The sequence below is a fragment of the Malaclemys terrapin genome, chromosome 2 (assembly GCF_027887155.1).
Source record: "Malaclemys terrapin pileata isolate rMalTer1 chromosome 2, rMalTer1.hap1, whole genome shotgun sequence".
In the NCBI taxonomy this organism is placed as follows: Eukaryota; Metazoa; Chordata; order Testudines; family Emydidae; genus Malaclemys; species Malaclemys terrapin.
In genome coordinates this window covers 207,921,656-207,938,693 of record NC_071506.1, presented here as the reverse complement: position 1 = coordinate 207,938,693, position 17,038 = coordinate 207,921,656, and the positions used below count along the sequence as shown (strand labels likewise).

The 17,038-nt window shown below is 45.4% G+C and overlaps 1 protein-coding gene across 1 annotated transcript in view; it reads right to left on the bottom strand.

The window, feature by feature from the left end:
* The window catches only part of LOC128833018 (C-C chemokine receptor type 5-like), a 35,304-nt gene extending 18,469 nt beyond the window's left edge, over positions 1-16,835 (bottom strand). The window contains exon 1 of the mRNA XM_054020846.1: positions 16,747-16,835. The gene's annotated coding sequence lies outside the window, so the exon portion shown is untranslated. The remainder of the gene's footprint in view (positions 1-16,746) is intronic.
* Between the last annotated feature and the right edge of the window lie 203 nt (positions 16,836-17,038).

Sequence of the window (17,038 nt, the reverse complement as noted above, 5' to 3'; positions counted from 1 at the left end):
TTTCCACCAAATGAAGAGGAGCTACTTGGTTTTTCTACTAAACTCTACCATAGTCACCTGATTTTCTACAAAGCAGATTGCAACTCTCATCCCAATATGGGACAATGCTGCTAGATGGTTCTCTCATGTAGATTTATTTTTTATGATCAACTGGAATATAGCATGTGGGGGTGGCAGAAGGGAACCCAGCTGTATAAAACATTCTCTTGCTAGACTGCATGTAGCAAAGTTTAGCAGAAAGGTTTCCTAATGTAGAATATTGTACATGGTGCAAAAAAAATAATAAAAACAAACAAACTAACCAATAAAACTGACATATGAAACGTTCTGCTTTTAGAGTGCTGGTGTCAAAATTGGTTATATGCAGTGTTGTTGTAGCCAGGTAGGTCTCAGGATATTAGAGAGACCGATTTAAAGAAGACCTCTGTGTAAGCTTGAAAGTGTGTCTCTCTCACCAACAGAAGTTGGTGGAATAAAAGATTTTGTCTCATCCACCTTGTATCAAATTTAGCAGAAGTGTTCCCTATTCAAAATCCAATTTTGTCTGCCTCGGCATTTTATTATACTTTGTGTACAGTCGCTCTTACTCATAGACTCATAGACTTTAAGGTCAGAAGGGACCATTATGATCATCTGGTCTGACCCCCTGCATGCTGCAGGCCATAAAACCATCCCTACCCCTTCCCTGGACTCTGCTGTTGAAGTCCCCAATCCTGTTTTAAGTGACTTCAATCAGCAGAGACCCTCCTGCTAGAGATCCCTGCCCCATGCTGCGGAGGAAGGCGAAAAACCTCCAGAGGCTCAGCCAATCTGCCCTGGAGGAAAATTCCTTCCCGACCCCAAATATGGCAATCAGTAAGACCCCGAGCATATAGGCAAGAGTCTCCAGCCTGATCCCTGTCAGCCATTATACTATTTACCTACCATTGCTTGGTTTTCCTTGACTACTATGCTTTACCATTAAACCATTCCCTCCATAAACTTATCTAACTTAATCTTAAAACCAGACAGGTCCGTCGCCCCCACCGTTTCCCTCGGAAGGCCGTTCCAATATTTCACCCCTCTGACGGTCAGAAACCTTCGTCTAATTTCAAGCCTGAACTTCCCCACGGCCAGTTTATATCCATTCGTTCTTGTGTCCACATTAGTACTAAGCTGGAATAATTCTTCTCCCTCCCTTGTATTAATCCCTCTAATATATTTAAAGATAGCAATCATATCCCCCCTCAGCCTTCGCTTTGTCAGACTAAACAACCCAAGCTCCTCTAGTCTCTTTTCATACGACAGGGTTTCCATTCCTCTGATCATCCTAGTGGCCCTTCTCTGCACCCGTTCCAGTTTGAGTTCATCTTTTTTAAACATGGGAGACCAGAACTGCACACAGTACTCCAAATGAGGTCTCACCAGCGCCTTGTACAACGGAAGCTTTAAAGTCTATCAGAATTGTCTACAGAAGAGACTTAGTAAGGCATGCAGGTTAGCCAGAGCCTACCTGCCATGAAATGGGCTAACCCATTGAGAAGTAAAAGAGTGCACGTAGAAAATCAAACACTTGGAGTTGGGGCAGGGACCTTTCTCTCATCTTAAAATCTGGCTGGAAAATTTCATTATGTGAAGACCCTGTTTAGTAGGGATGATAATCTCTGAGGGATGTCTCTCAGCCTGTTTTGTGTTTAGAGATAGCTCTTTTGTGAGAACGCATAGGTGACAGTTCCCATTCTCTGGATCAAGTAATCTTCATATGGTGGAGATTCAGAGAGTAAATTTTGTGAGGGAAGCAAAAGCAGAGCTCCAGTATCAAGATCCTTCCCTGAAACAGGCCAAGGCCAAACCACAAGTGCATCTATCTCACGTGTAAAGCAAATGTGGGTGAGGAAGTAAATACATACAATGAAATATCGACATTTTGCAGTTAGTACAAACTAGAAATATATTTTCTAAAATACCTGCAAAAAATTAATTCCCCTCATCCTCACAGACATTCTCAGTTAAGAAAGATTTTGAGGAGTAGGATCTTCCATGCAAATTGCAAAGGAAATCACTATTTGAATTTTTTTAAAAGATTGAGTCTAATAATTATTTCTGCTTGTGTACATTCAGAGAGATGATTGTTGAGCTGGGTGCATTAGATCTGTCTGCTTGTCGCTTCAAAGTAACCCAGGGATGCATATTTTAGGCATCTTTAGGAAATGCTGCCTGCAGAATCATCCCCAAGGAAACCCATATCCTCGCACAGTAAGTTCCCACAGGCATTTTTGGGGATGATTCTACAGAGGACAGCTATCTCCTTGGCTTTTTCCCCTCCTATCCTCCACCCACCTTCTGAAGCTGCAGAGCCATGAATGGGGAAATCTTCAGGGTACTTTTTGGTGGGGGTAAAGTATGATTTATGTTCTTATTGCATATTTTCCTGTGCACTTTCCGTGTGTACAGGCCAGTTTTGCTGAGTATTGTTGCAGATTCTGGCCTGGTCTGTGCACATAGTGGGTGACTAGATGGTTTAGGCTTCAATCTAACCAAAGCTTCAGACTTTGGAGAAGGGGAACTGTTACCAGCTCTTACCCCTTCAAGTCCCTGCCTCCTTCCAATAAAGGGAGACTATGCCAGGCTGGGGAAGATGCTTAAAGAAATGGAAAAAGAACAGGAGTACTTGTGGCACCTTAGAGACTAACAAATTTATTAGAGCATAAGCTTTCGTGGACTACAGACCACTTCTTCGGATGCATAGAAATGGAGGCTCAGGTGATCTTCAGTGGGATTCTATCTGTCCTTAGAGGAGGAGAGCGAAGGTGAGACAAGATTATGATGATCAACGGATGGCTGAGAGAGTAGTGTTTCAAGGAGGGCTTTGGCATGTTCGATCACTGGAAGACATTCACAGACAGAGGACAGGTTTCAGAGCAGCAGCCGTGTTAGTCTGTATCCGCAAAAAGAACAGGAGTACTTGTGGCACCTTAGAGACTAACAAATTTATTAGAGCATAAGCTTTCGTGGACTACAGCCCACTTCTTCGGATGCACAGACAGAGGATTTATTCTCATGGGATGGACTCCACCTGATTAGGGAGGGGAATAGACTTCTGGGGTGGAGGTTGGTACAACTGATTAAAAGAGCTTTAAACTAGGAATCTGGGGGAGATGTCTGGGAGATGCTCATGTAATCTCCATGCCTGATTCTAAGACTGAGTGGGAGGAAAATCAAGTAAGAGAGGGTACAGCAATGGAGAAATGAACAACAGAGAGAATGGACATCAAGAGAAAAGATAGTGTCAATGCCAATGACAATAACAGTCATGTAGGCCAGCGGATCTCAAACGGGGTCTGCGGCCCCCTGGAGATCCGCGAGCCCTTTCAGGGGGGCCGCGGGGCCCCGCTGCTGAAACCCGGTGCCCCGAGCCCCAGCGCTGAAGCTGGGAGTGGCGCGGGGATGAAGTCAGCGCTCTCCCCCCGAAGCCAGGAGCGGCACGGGGCTGAAGCCGCCAGCTCCCCCATCCCCAGCCAGGAGCAGTGCAGGGCTTGAAGATGACAACCTCCGAAGCCAGGAATGGTGCAGAGCTGAAGCTGCCAAACCTTCCCACTCCCATCCCAAGCCAGGAACTGCAGGAGGCTGAAGCTGGAAGCCCCAGAACCCCCGTCCCCGCTGCTGAAACTAGGAGCTGCACTGGGAGCTCCCCCCAGCCCATACACAGCTCCTAGCTACCCCCTGCCTGCACCCTGTGCTACTCCCCTCACTTCACACAGACCCTAGCTATCCCCTCCCTGCACCCTGAGCAGTTTTCAAACTTTTTGAACTGAGTCCCTCCTTTGAGTTATATTTTTTTGTTGTGTCCCCCCACAGCCCAGAGAGGCTGGGTGGCCTCGTGAGTGAGTCAAGGGGTGGAGATGGTGCTCCCTCTCTGGACCCCACTGTGCGGAGCTGGGTCGAGCACTGCCAGCCCTTGCCCCCCTCCCCCAGATAGAAGTAAAACTATGCCTATGCCCAAGGGTCCCCCCACAGCCCGGAGCCCCAAGTTTCCTCCCCACCCCCACTGGGCCCTGAAGTTTTTATAGCATGTTGAGAGTGGCCTCAGCAAGAAAAAGGTTGAGAACCCTTGATGTAGGTGATACTGGCCGTAGAAAGACTGTACCTAAACAGGAGATGAATCTGGGCAAAGCTGAGCAGAAACAACTAAGATATCTGTATAGCAATGCAGAGAGTTTGGGTAACAAAATGGAGGAACTAGAACTACTGGTACAGGAAGTGAAACCAGATATTATAGGGATAACAGAAACATGGTGGAATAATAGTCATGACTAGAGTACAAGTACACCTCTAACCCGATATAATGCGATCTGATATAACATGGGTTCGCATACAACACGGTAACCCCCGGGCTCCGGCAGCGAAGCTCGGGTGGCGATTTAAAGGGCCCGGGGCTCCCTGCAGTAGCTGGAGCCAGGGGCTCTTTAAATCACCACTGGAGCCCTGCCGCCATTCCCCCGGGGCTCTCTGCAGCGGCCAGAGCTCTGAGCCCTTTAAATCGCCGCCTGAACCCCGCTGCCGGAGCCCCGGGGTAGCGGCAGCAGGGCCCCAGCACTGATTTAAGTGCCCTGGGCTGCAGCCACTGCAGGGAGCCCCAAGCCCTTTAAATCACTGCCTGAGCCCCTGTCAAGGGTGCTTCCCCACTCTGAACTTTAGGGTACAGATGTGGGGGCCTGCATGAAAACTTCTAAGCTTAACTACCAGCTTAGATCTGGTCCGCTGCCACCACTCCCAAATGTGCTAATTCCCTTCCCTGGGTAGCCTTGAGAGACTCTTCACCAATTCCCTGGTGAATACAGATCCAAACCCCTTGGATCTAAAAACAAGGAAAAATCAATCAGGTTCTTAAAAAGAAGGCTTTTAATCAAAGAAAAAGGTAAAAATCATCTCTGTAAAATCAGGATGGAAAATAACTTTACAGGGTAATCAAACTTAAAGAGCCCAGAGGAATCCCCTCTAGCCATAGGTTCAAAGATAAACACTCTAGCAAAAAGGTACATTTACAAGTTGAGAAAACAAAGATAAAAACTAACATGCCTTGCCTGGCTGTTTACTTACAAGTTTGAAATATGAGAGACTTGTTCAGAAAGATGTGGAGAGCCTGGATTGATGTCTGGTCCCTCTCAGTCCCAAGAATGAACAACCCCCAAAACAAAGAGCACAAACAAAAGCCTTCCCCCCACCAAGATTTGAAAGTATCTTGTCCCCTTAGTGGTCCTTTGGGTCAGGTGTCAGCCAGGTTACCTGAGCTTCTTAACCCTTTACAGGTAAAAGGATTTTGGAGTCTCTGGCCAGGAGGGATTTTATAGTACTGTACACAGGAGGGCTGTTACCTTTCCCTTTATAGTTATGACAGCCCCGCTGCAGGAGCAGTTTAAAGGGCTCGGAGCTCTGACTGCTTCAGGGAGCCCTGGGCCCTTAAATCACCATCGGAGCCCTGCCGCCGCTACCCCACAGCTACAGCAGCGGGGCTCGGGTGGCGATTTAAAGGGCCTGGGGCTCCCCAAGCAGGAGCCCCGGGCTCTTTAAATCACCGCTGGAGCCCTGCCCCTGATACCCCGATATAATGTGGTTCCCCATATAACGCAGTAGGGATTTTTTGGCTCCTGAGGACCGCGTTATATCAGGGTAGAGGTGTATTGAAGGGTATGTATTTTCAGGAGAGACAGAAATAAAGGTGGTGGAGTACTAAGTTCCCTATAAGCTGCATGGCCGTGCAGTAGCCTATTAAGCGCTGCGCAGGCTCTCAGGGCTGCGGTGGGAGAGATGCCTCTCCCCCAGCCCCAGGCCTGCCACGGCGGGGAAGAGGCGCCCCTCCCCTGGCTCCAACCCAGCCCAGCCCTGGACCTGCTGCGGCGGGGGAGAGGCGCCCCTCCCCTGGCTCCAACCCAGCCCAGCCCCGGATCTGCTGCAGCCGGGGGAGAGGCACCTCTCCTCACCAGCTCAGGTGCTGCTGCAGGAAGAGAGAGATGGCGGGAGTCCTCTCCTCACTGTAGCCCCGGGGCAACCTGCAACCCAAACCCCTCATCCCTGACCCCACCCCAGAGCTTGCAACCCCCTGCACTCCAACCCTCTGCCCCACCCCAGAGCCCACACCCCCAGTCGGAGTCCTCACCCCCTGCACCCTAACACTCTGCCCCAGCCCTGAGCCCCCTCCCACACTCCAAATACCTCGGCCCCACCCCCGCCACATGAATTTTGTTATGAGCACCAATATGGAGGTGTGTCATGCATCACCCCCATATTGATGCACATAAAAATTTCATTCTGCACATGTGTGGGAAAAATTAGAGGGAACACAAGAAATTAGAACTGATGGAATGGATAAAACAGAATTTGTTTGGGTCAAAATCACTTTGGGGAAGAAAGGTAAGAGAGGCTCTGCTGGGATAGTGCTTAGGGCCTGCTACAGACCCCGAGGTTCCAATTTTGTATATGGATACACACCTCTTTAATATTTTTAATGAAATAAATACTACTGGGAATTGTATGATTATGGGAGACTTTAATTGCCCAGATATATATTAGTGGACAAGTGCTACTAATAATGGTAGGGCCCAGATATTCCTAGATATGATAGCTGAGAGATCTCTTCATCAAATAGTCACTGAACCAACAAGAGGAGATGCCATTTTAGATTTAGTATTGGTAAGTACCAAGGACCTCATAGAAGAACTGGTTGTAGAGGACAGCCTTGGTTCGGGTGATCATGAGCTAATTCAGTTTAAACTAAACTAAACAAAAATAGGTCTGCATCTGAGGCCCTTGATTTCAAAAGGGCAAACTTTAAAAATTAAGGGAATTAGTTTGGGAAGTGAGCTGGACTGAAAAACTCTAGGATCTCAATGTGGAGGAGGCTTGGAATTACTTTAAGTTAAAGTTGCAGAAGCTATTTGAAGCTTGCATCCCAAGCAAGGGTCAAAAATTCATAGCAAAGGGTTGCAGATGAAGCTCGATGAGCAAGCATCTCAAACAGATTATTAAGAGAAAGCAGAAAGCCTACAAGGAATGGAAAGTGGGATGGATCAGCAAGGAGGATGGATCTTGGAGGTCAAAAAATGTAAGGAAAAAGTGAGAACTGCCAAAAGCCAAGCAGAGTTGGACCTTGCAAAGAGAATTAAAACAATACATCTCTACCCCGATATAATGCAACCCGATATAACACAAATTCGGATATAACGTGGTAAAGCAGCGCTCTGTGGGGCTGGGGCTGCACGCTCTGGCGGATCAAAGCAAGTTCAATATAATGCGGTTTCACCTATAACACGGTAAGATTTTTTGGCTCCCGAGAACAGCGTTATATCGGGGTAGAGGTGTAGTAAAAGGTTCTATAACCATATAAATAAAAATAAAACAAGAAAAGAAGAAATGGGACTGCTAAACCCTGAGGATGGGGTGAGATTAAAGATAATCTAGGCATGGCCCAATACCTAAACAAACACTTTGCCTCAGTTCTTAAAAAAGGTACAGAGGAATTTAGGGGTACTGGCAGGGTGGCTAATGGGAAAAGAATATGAAAGCAGAAATTACCACATTCAACATGGAAATCAAACTCAAACAGCTTAGTGGGACCAAATCAGGGGCCCCGAATAATCTCCATCTAAGAATATTAAAGGAACTGGCACATGACATTGCAAGCCCAATAGCAAGCATTTTTAATGAATCTCTAAACTCAGGGGTCGTACCCTATGTCTGGAGAATTGTTAATATAGTACCTATTTTTAAGAAAGGGGAAAAAAAGTGATGCAGGAAACTAGATGCCCGTTAGTTTGAACTCAGTTGTATGCATGATCTTGGAACACATTTTGAAAGAGAAAGCACATAAGGACATAGAGGTAAATGGTAATTGGGATAAAATACAACATGGTTTTAGAAAAGGTAGATCAGGCCAGACCAACCTGATCTCTTTCTTTGAGAAGATAACTGATATTTTTAGACAAAGGAAATGCAGTAGATCTAATCTACCTGGATTTCAGTAAGGCATTTGATACAGTTCCACATGGGGAATTATTAGTTAAATTGGAGAAGATGGGGATTAATATGAGAATTGAAAGGTGGATAAGAAACTGATTAAAGGGGAGTCTACAATGGGTAATTCTGAAAGGTGAACTGTCAGGCTGGAGGGAGGTTACTAGTGGAGTTCCTCAGGGATAGGTCTTGGGACCAATCTTATTTAATATTTTCATGAATGACCTTGACACAAAAAGTGGGAGTGTGCTAATAACATTTGTGGATGAAACCATGTTGGGAGGTAGAGCCAATATGGAAGCGGACCGAAATATCATACAAGATCTGAAGGACCTTGAAAACTGGAGTAATAGAAATGGGATGAAAATCAGAAGTGCAAAGTGCAAGGTCATGCACTTAGGGACTAACAACAAGAATTTTTGCTATAAATGGGGGACGTGTCTGTTGAAAGCCAGAGTGGAGGAGAAAGTCCTGAGTGTATTGGTAGATCATAAGATGACTATGAGCCGCAACATGATGTGGTTGTTAAAAAAGGCTAATGCAATCCTAGAATGCACCAGGCAAGGTATTTCCAGTAGAGATAAGGAGGTGTTACTACCGTTATACAAGGCACTAGTGAGATCTCATCTGGAACACTGCATCCAATTCTGGTCTCCCATGTTTAAGAAAGATCAATTCAAACTAGAACAGGTGCAGAAAAGGGATACTAGGATAATCAGAGATTGTGGAAAACCTTATGAGAGGAGACTCATAGAGCTTGGCTTGTTTAGCCTAATCAAATGAAGGCTGAAGGGAGATATGATTGCTCTCTATAAATACATCTGAGGGCTAAATACTAGGCTGGGAGAGGAGTTATTTAAATTAAGCACCAATGATGACACAAGAACAAATGACTATAAACTGGCCATCAACAAGTTTAGGCTTGAAATTAGATAAAGGTTTCTAACCATCAGAGGAGTGAAATTCTGGAACAGCCTTCCAATGGGAGCAGTGGGGGCAAAAAACCTAACTTGTTTTAAGATTGAGCTTGACAAGTTTATGGACTGGTGCTGGTATGTCTGGGTGCTGGTATGCCTAGCTGATATTTCCTAAATTGTGCATTTAGGGACCCTTCAAGCAAGAGGGACTCAGAATTGCAGCCCTGACTCATTCAGTTATGTCATAACAGACCATTGCTCAATGAGCACGCTGTGTTTGAAATGATCCCAAAAGGGGATTGAGTCAAAGCCTCCTCACAGCCATCAGAATAAATGTTGCAAAACTACAAGACAACAGTGACGTATCAGAGGGTGGAGTTTCCCTCATCAGCAGCGAGAACAGCTCACAGAACAAAAATGAAGCCTAAAGTTTTCCTTTCCAGAGTCCAAACACAAGGCTTCCCCTTTCCAATGTATAAGCAGGTAAAACAATTGGAGGCCCCACTTTAATAGGTGTCAGGGTTCTTTGATTTCAGCTGTATTGGTCATGTGCCTGGTGATTTGGATGAGGTCTGGTAGGTGTTCCCTACAGAGCATGTTAGGTTAAGAAATAAGTAGAAATTAGGTTTTGTTTAAGTTAGGCTAAGAGTAGAGGAGCATGGGGAATTGAATTTGTTAGCATGAGTAAAAGATAAGTTGGAGACGGTAAGATGAGAAAATTGAAGTTAGTAAGGACATGACCCAGAGCCAGTATTAATTTTTAGAATCTTTGCGGGCCCCCACTTTCTGCACTCGAAGTGCCAGAGTGCGGATTCAGTCTTGACATGGTGTCAGAGCGTTGGGATCATTTTGAACCAGAAGCACAGACCTCAGGATTTTAAAAGGACACATTTTTGCTTTTGGCAGCCTGCAAAGCCAGGGAGGTTTTCTTTTCTTTTCTTTTCTTTTCTTTTCTTTTCTTTTCTTTTCTTTTCTTTTCTTTTCTTTTCTTTTCTGCCTGAGGAGGAACTGGCACGAAAAGGGTTCAGCCTGCCAAGCCAGGGAGTCCAACAGGCAGTTTTTTTTCCTAGCTTCATGGCAACGAAATAGCTAGGCTAGAGTAGGGCAGCACAGTTAGGGTGACCAGATGAAGGGAAGAAAATATCGGGAAACATGGTGGGGGGTGCCTGCCGGCAGAGCAAAAAAAAAAAAGCTGAGTCCACCGAAACCCTAAAGCAACCAGTCTTCCCAAAGCGGCACGCCACGAAGAAGACAGACCCAAATCAAGCCCAAACATGCAGCTCCATGACAGAAATGCAAGGAGGGGATGGGGACCAGAGACTTCCCAGAAAGGAAAGGTCAGCCCTCCCCCACCCGAGATCCTTGTGCCAGGATGGAGGGATGTCTTTAACTCTGGCTGAGTTCTAACTGAGGCAGAAAGGAATTTCTTCTTAAAGATGAAGTGCTTGGAGGCAGAAGCAGAGGAGAGGAAAGAGGAGAAGCACTTGGAGGTGCAAGCAGAGGAGAGGAGAGAGGCGAAAAGCTTGGAAGTGGAGCTGAAGCGCTTAGAGCTGGAAAAGGCTAAGCTGGATCAATCAGTTCTAACAGTCCTCCAGGTACTGCTCCCCATTCAAAAAAATTCTCCACATACAAGGTAGGCGATGATACAGAGGCCTTCTTAGAAAAATTTGAAAAGGCCTGACTTAGGTATAACCTCCCTCCAGACCAGTATATGGTGGACCTGAGGCCACAATTCAGTGGACCCTTAGCAGAGGTGGCAGCTGAAATGTCTAAAGAACACATGAACAAGTACAAAATTTTTAAACAAAAGGCCAGAATTAGGATGGGGCTAATACCCGAGCATGCCCATCGGCGGTTCAGAGCCCTAAGGTGGAAACCAGATGTGGCATTTTCCCAACACGCCTACCACATTGTAAAAAATTGGGATGCCTGGATATCAGGAGCAAATGTAAAGTCTCTGGAAGATCTGTCCCAGGTGTCAAATGATGTTCGTCCATCGTTATTGATGAAGACGTCAACAACTCATTCTTTCAGTGACCGGGCTCTGTGCATTTGAAGATGACTGATCAGTCCGATTCGGGCGTAGAACATCCTGTCACACGTCAGGCAGACATGTAATGGCACTGTCGATGATGTACGAGCAGCTCTGGACTTGCGCAGCTCACACTTTTTTTCAGCCTCAGCAATACGCCTCGCCTCAGAGGTATTACTGCCTGTGTGAACGAGGCTGCGCCATGCTGGACGGTTCAGTGTGAAGGTTTCCCATGTGGCGGTGTTGATCTCGAAGGACTTCAAAGAGGTCTTCAGCGTGTCCTTGAACCGCTTCTTTTCCTGGGGCCCAGCCAAAACCAGCCCAAGCATCAGAACGGGTGGAGCAGTCAGCACCAGAGCCCGTGCTTGCAACCCCACCAGAGTTAGGGGAGCCAGCACCAAAGGGCGCTACAGAGCCCGAACTTGCAGCAGCAGCTAAACCAGCACAAGAAGCTCAACTGGAGCCTGAAATACAACCTAATGCACCAGCAGAAAGCGGTTCACAATCGATGAAGACTACCCCATCATCTGCATTGCTTCCTGTGTGACCAAGCCCAAATCCATAATCCAGCAAGGAACTAATGTCTCCATCATCAAGGGAGCAGTTCCAGGCTGAGCAGGAAGCAGATGAAAGTCTCCAGGGAGCTTTGACAGCAGCACAGAGCGACCCACCGCCTCAGCTCTTCCAATAGGTCCAGGTTTGTTGTAGAAGGAGGACTCTTATACAAGGAAACCCTTTCTGGTGGGCAAAAGGAGGACTGATCCTCAGAGACGGTAGTTCCAACTAAGTATAGGGAAAAGCTCTTGAGCTTAGCCCACGATCACCCTAGTGGCCATGCTGGGGTGAACAGGACCAAAGACCATTTGTGGAAGTCATTCCACTGGGAGGGAATGGGCAAGGACGTTTTTACCTATGTCCGGTCTTGTGAGGTGTGCCAGAGGGTGGAAAAGCCCCAAGACCAGGTCAAGGCCCCTCTCCAGCCACTCTCCGTAATTGAGGTTCCATTTCAGCGTTTAGCTGCGGATATTCTGGGTCTTTTCCCTAAAAAGGCACCCAGAGGAAAGCTGTACATACTGACCTTCATGGATTTTGCCACCCGATGGCTGGAAGCAGTAGCTCTAAGCAACACCAGGGCTAAAAGCGTGAGCCAGGCATTAACAGACATTTTTGCCAGGGTAGGTTGGCTCTCTGACATCCTTATGGATTTGGGAACTAACTTCCTGACAGGGACCACGAAACGTCTTTGGGAAGCTCATTGGGTAAGCCACTTGGTTGCCACCCCTTACCACCATCAAACACATGGCCTAGTGGAGAAGTTTAATGGGACTTTGGGGGCCATGATATGTAAATTCATGAATGAGTACTCCAATGACTGGGACCTACTGTTGCAGCAGTTGCTCTTTGCCTACAGGGCTGTACCACATCCCAGTTTGGGGTTTTCACCCTTTGAACTCATTTATGGCCACAAAGTTAAGCAGCCATTACAGCTGGTAAATCAGCAATGGGAGGGGGTTACATCTTCTCCAGGAACTAACATTTTGGACTTTGTAACCAACCTGCAAAACACCGTCTAGGACTCTTTAGCCGTTGCTCGAGAAAACCTACAGGATGCTCAACAAGAGTAAAAGGCCTGGTTTGATAAACATGTCAGAGAGCATTCCTTCAAAGTAGGTGACAAAGTCATGGTTCTGAAAGGGCTCCAGGCCAATAAGATGGAAGCGTCATGGGAGGGACTATTTATGGTCCGAGAACGCCTGGGAGCAGTTAATTACCTCATAGTGTTCCCAAACCCTACCCTAAAACCTAAAGTATACCATGTTAACTCTCTAAAGCCCTTTTATTCCTGAGAAATCAAGGTTCTCCAATTTACAGCCCAGGAAAGAGACGACGCTGAGTGGCCTTTGGCGTAAGCAGCGACAGCAAATTCAGGAGCTGTGCACCAGCTTCGCGCCAATGTTTTCAGCCACCCCAGGACAGACAGAACGGGTGTACCACTCCATTGACACAGGTGATGCTTGCCCAATTAGAGCCCAACCCTACTGGATGGCTCCTCAAGACAAAACCACAATAGAAAGGGAGATCAAGGACATGTTACAGATGTAATCTGCCCCTCTGAGAATGCATGGGCCTCTCCAGTGGTTCTGGTTCCCAAACACGATGGGGAAATCCGCTTTTGCGTGGACTACCGTAAGCTAAATGCTGTAACTCGCCCAGAAAACTATCCAAGGCCTTGCACACATAAGCTATTGGAGAAACTGGGACATGCCCAGTTCATCTCCACCATAGACTTAACTAAGGGGTACTGGCAAGTGCCGCTAGATGACCCAGCCAAGGAAAGGTCAGCCTTCATCACCATGTAGGGCTGTATGAAATAATGTGCTCCCTTTTGGACTGCGAAATGCACCCACCACCTTCCAGAGACTGGTAGATAACCTTCTGGCTGGATTTGGGGAATTTGCAGTGGCCTATCTTGACAATGTGGCTATATTCTCAGATTCATCGGCAGAACACCTGGAACACCTCCAAGCTGTCTTCCAGCACATAAGAGAAGCAGGACTAACTGTTAAGGACAAAAAATGTCAAATAGGCCTAAACAGGGTAACGTACCTTGGACACCAGGTGGGTCAAGGAACTATCAACCTCTTACAGGCTAAAGTAAACGCTAACCAAAATTGGCCTGTCCCTAAGTCAAAGAAGAAGTCAAAGAATCCTTCTTGGGCTTGGCCGGGTATTACTGATGATTTGTACCACACTACAGCCAGATTGCCACCCCACTGACAGACCTAACCAGGAAAAAACAGCCAAATGCAGTTCAGTGGACTGAAAAGTATCAAAAAGCCTTTAACCAGCTTAACCCCAGACTTAGACCAACTGTTCGTCGTAACCACAGATGCATCCGAGTGTGGTGTAGGAGCAGTTTTAATGCAGGAAAGACCAGATCAACAATTCCATCCTGTCGAGTTTCTCGGCAAAAAACTTTCTGAGAGGGAAAGCCACTGGTCAGTCTCAGAAAAAGAACGTTACGCCATTGTGTATGCTCTCGAGAAGCTACGCCCATACATTTGGGGATGGCGTTTCCACCTGCAGACTGATCATGCTGCACTAAAGTGGCTTCACACAGTCAAAGAGACTATCAAAAAACATCTTTGGTGAAGTTTAGCTCTTCAAAACTTTGATTTTGAAATACAACACATTTCAGGAGCCTCTAACAAAGTGGCTGATGCACTTTCCGGGGAAGGTTTCCCAGAATAAGCCAGGTAAAAATGTCCTGTATTCTAAGTTATTGTAGTCCTTGAAATGTGAATAATACTGTTTGGTTCTTCATGTAATTAGTAATAAAATTAGAGGTGCATGTATCTTATTAACTCTGTTTCCTAACCCCCCAGGAAGAAATCCCAGCTGATGTGGACCTGATCTGAACCAGGCTGGCCAGCACTGTCTGTGATTTGGGGGGCGTGTGATAAATGAAGTGTGTTGGGGGGTAGCTCCCTTTTATGGACCCAAACAGGCAGTTAGCTATAAAATCCCTCTTGGTAGCTGTTCTCTACTTGTTTTGCCTGTAAAGGGTTAAAAACTCTGACTGCATGCATAGGTAAAAGGAAGTGAGTGGGCACCTGGCCAAAAGAGCCAATTGGAAGGCTAGAACTTTTTAAAATGAAACAAGACTCCCCTTTTGTCGGTCTGTGGTTGTTCTCCCGGAGAGGGGAGACAGGGCTGGAACTATGCTGTAAAAAGCTTTGAGCCAAGTATGAAAAATCATCAGATCATACCTAGAAACTCCTCATTTGGAACCCCAGATACGTAAGTAGATCAGGAAATGTCTAGGAAGACGCGATTAGGGTTATTTCTTTTATTTCTTTATGGCTTGTGGATTCCTTTGTGCTAACCCCAGGTGCTTTTGTTTTGCTTCTAACCTTTAAGCTGGACCTCAAGAGAGCTATCTTGTTGCTTAATCCTTGCACTTGTTTTTTTTTAAATTTAGCAAAAAGCCTAAATTCCAAATGTATTTTCTTTTTGTTTTTAATTAAATTTACCTTTTTTAAGAGCGAGATTGGATTTTTGTGTCTCTAAGAGGTTTGTGCATATGTTGTTAATTAGCTGGTGGCAACAGCTGATTTCCTTTGTTTTTCTTTCTCAGCTCTTCCCCAGAGGGGGTGAAAAGGCTTGAGGGTACCCCACAGGAAGGAATTCCCAAGTGCGCCTTCCTGTTCTCTAAAAGGGTTTTTTTGCAATTGGGTGGTGGCAGCATCTACCCATCCAAGGTCAGACAAAAGCTGTAACCTTGGGAGTTTAATCCAAGCCTGGAGTGGCCAGTATTAATTTTTAGAATCCTTGCTGGCCCCCACTTTCTGCACTCAAAGTGCCAGAATGGGGAATCAGCCTTGACAACATATAATCAATTTAAAATCAAAAAGATCATGTTCTCCCTTTAATCATAGTTCCTCATTCAAAAAAGGGATCTCAAACTATCAGCATATCAATATTAATTCCACGTATAGCTGAGATTGTGTCTGTAACTGACTTTTCAAAAATTCATAGTTTGAGTCAAAATGTCCTATGTTCTCAATATATTTAGCAAAGCCCTAGATACAATACTTAGCGTTTCTATAGCAATTTCCATAGGAGGCTATGAAAGTGCTGTACAAACATTGTTTCACTATAGCACGGCGAGTAAGAGAAATTGAGACGCAAAGAGATTATGTGAATTCCTCAAGATCACAATCAAGTCTGTGACAAAAGTGGTAATAGGATTTGGAGCTCCAGTGTCCAGTCCTGGGCTTTAATAACTAGATTCTACTTTCTACCATATGTCTGCTTCAAAGAAAATCAGGTCAGATCAATTCAAACAAGCCACAGACTTTAACAGTTCCTGCAGTCACAACCCTTGCAGGGTGGAGTTAAATATAAACACAGAGGATAATGCTCTATACCAGAGATTCTCAACCTCGGAGTCACTGCCAAATATCAGAGGGTTATGACCACCATATTGCTAAATGGGGGAAAGGGGGCCTGAGTACGGAAGAGGTTGAGAATCACTGTTCTATCCTATATAAGTACTACTGCTCAATTACAATGGAATTGCATATTATTTGAAAGCAGGGCTTCTACCAAGTGCTTATATTACAAGAGCCAGTGCAGTTTTTCTGGACCACTCCTGCCACAGCTTTTAATTCTTTCTAAACAGAAGAGAGCCTTTAATGGTACAGTTTCCACACAGTGCATGTGGACTCACTCATATAAATCCGAATTAACAATAATAGATGTTTTGTGGCACCTTAGAGACTAACAAATAACTAAGGTGTCACAAGTACTCCTGTTCTTTTTGCGGATACAGACTAACACGGCTGCTACTCTGAAACCTGTCAATAATAGATGTTGTGAGCTCAGCCCAGAGCCCGCAATAAATCTGAAACCCACTGGATTAGATATGAAGCATTTTATGTTTAACATTTTCATATTCTTATATGAAACTGTTTACAAACTAATGTTTTCCTGAAGCAGTTTTGGAACTAAAATCCAGAATTGTTTTTAATATAATGTTTGTCAGACATTTTCAACAAGCCTGCTCCTGTTTGTCCTTAAGGCTTTGGGCAGCATCTCATTCCACTGCATTCCCAACTAGCTCAATCCCCATCTTGTTTCCTTCCTGGTTTCCCGCTTGAATGGTTCAGAAAGGCTTTGTCCCTTGCTTAATTACACCATCATTATTGCAAATTCTTAATAATTTACTATATCTTTCCACTTAATACATTTATATGTATATATTTATAAAATATGAAAGAGAGACAAGAAAGATGAGATACTCACTGATTTACCAAGCTTCTTATGGACGATAACTGTCTTTGTTCTCATGAACCATAGGGTGATAAGCCCTATCTATATCTTCAGAAGCTCGGAAACTGCTGCCTGTCAGAAGTTTTGCAAGAATTAGAAGGAGCAGTTCTTCTTTTTCTAAAAATGGACTTTCAGTAGCAGTTCCACTTAGAACTTAATGGAAACGTTAGATTGCTGAATTTTCAGAATGCATGTCAAATGCAGAACTGAGTGCTTAGGTCCTCAGTCCTATAGATTCACTGGTGCAGACTCTGTATGGACTCCT